Below are 1769 nucleotides of genomic sequence, written 5' to 3'. Positions count from 1 at the left end.
GGTCAATGACATGAGACAAAGTATATGTGAACTGCTGTATGAAAAGTGGATTTACTCTGTAAATCTTCACCCAAATCCTAATAAAAAAAAAAGAAGAAGAAGAAGAAGAAGGAATGCATAGCCCTCAGGACATAAGAGCAGTCCTCTCGCTGACAACCAGCAAGGAAATGGGACCTCACTATTACAAAAGCAAGTAACTGAATTCTGCCAATAATAGGAATTAGGGGGAGGCCTCAAGCTTCAGATAAGGCCCTCAATACCTTGATTCACCCTGTGAGACCCTTAGCAAAGAATCCAGCCACACCATGCCAGACTTCTGACTTAGAGAACTGTGAGACAATAAACAGGTTCTGTTTTTAGCTGCTAAGTGTGTGGTAATTGGTTCTGCAGCAATAGAAAACTAATACTACAGGGGACAATCTTATCATTCAGCAAGTCATTCAGTAAGTCAAGTGACTTAGACCTTGGAGAAAATAAAGTTATCACATGTTGATATCCAAACCATTGACCAAACATGCAAATCAACACAAACTGTAGATTATAATGGGTTTTTGTTTGTTTGTTTTGTGGTGAAAAAATTTATATTGAGAATTAGCCAGATGGACTTGGTTTGTTATTATGTGCCGTCAAGTCAGACCTGACTCATAGCGACCCCTCTTTGGGTTTCCAAAGCAGTATCACTATGGAAGTAGATTGCCCAACCTTCCTTCTGAGGAGTGGCTGGTGGGTTTGAACCGCCAACCTTCTGGTTAGCAGTCAAGTGCCTTAGGCACTGTGCTACCAGAGCTCAGTTTAGATGATGCCAATTTTGTTGGCAACATCCAAAGCATCATAGTCAGGAGCCAGTCGAAGATATGACTTCTTCTCTCCATCAGGCCTGATCAAGGTGTTGACCTTGGCCACATCAGTGTCATAGAGCTTTTCCACAGCCTGTTTGATTTGGTGCTTGTTGGCTTTGGCATCCACAATGAACACAAGTGTGTTGTTATCTTCTATCTTCTTCATGGCAAACTCAGTAGTCATAGGGAACTTGATAATGGCATACTGGTCAAGCTTCTTTCTACTGGGGACACTCTTCTGAGGATATTTGGGCTGCCTTCAGTGTCTTGGGCCACCGAAAGGTGAGTGATGTGCGAATCTTCTTTTTTTGTAGCTGTAGACTCTTCAGCACTGCCTTCTTGGCTTTCAATGCCTTTGCTTTGGCTTCAGTTTTGGGAGGGGCAGTGGCTTCCTTCTTTGCTTTCAGCGCCATCTTTGCTATACCAGTTTTTTAAACTGTCTTTTCAATAACAATTTAAAAAATAGCATTATTTGAATAAAACCTTGAACAAAATTTCCATTATTTTTTAATAATTAAGCAGTTTATTAATAGTATGTGTGAAAGTTGAAGCTGAATTGACTGAATCTACTTTCTTTAAAAGGAGATTCAATTTCTACCTTAGACAGACCCATATTTGGAATACTCCTTTATAGTTTGATAATACTGCTTGACAGCAGCAGTACATATTATTGTTTTAAAATGTACCCCTATCATCCAAAATATTCATGATTACCCACATGTGCCTGCCACACATCTGTTTTTAGCTTGTCTATTCATACCCCTGGATTCTACTGTAAATTTTCAATGCCTTGATTTCTTAAAAATTCATCAACCACAAATTAAGCACTCAGCCACCCTCTCCTCCCATTTCCAAATGATTATCCACACCTGAAGACCTTACAACTTCACAGTACTTCTCTGCTTGTCTGACATTTCTTTTAAGGTTATT

The 1769-nt window shown here is 39.6% G+C and overlaps 1 pseudogene; it reads right to left on the bottom strand.

Annotated features, from left to right (window-relative positions):
* Positions 1-792: 792 nt before the first annotated feature.
* On the bottom strand, positions 793-1252 carry LOC103207621 (annotated as a pseudogene).
* Between the last annotated feature and the right edge of the window lie 517 nt (positions 1253-1769).

This window comes from Orycteropus afer, unplaced genomic scaffold (genome assembly GCF_000298275.1).
Source record: "Orycteropus afer afer isolate SDZICR_OR568_19922 unplaced genomic scaffold, OryAfe1.0 scaffold00383, whole genome shotgun sequence".
In the NCBI taxonomy this organism is placed as follows: Eukaryota; Metazoa; Chordata; class Mammalia; order Tubulidentata; family Orycteropodidae; genus Orycteropus; species Orycteropus afer.
Note: the sequence above shows the minus strand (reverse complement) of the source record. Positions and strands in the feature narration are given on the sequence as shown.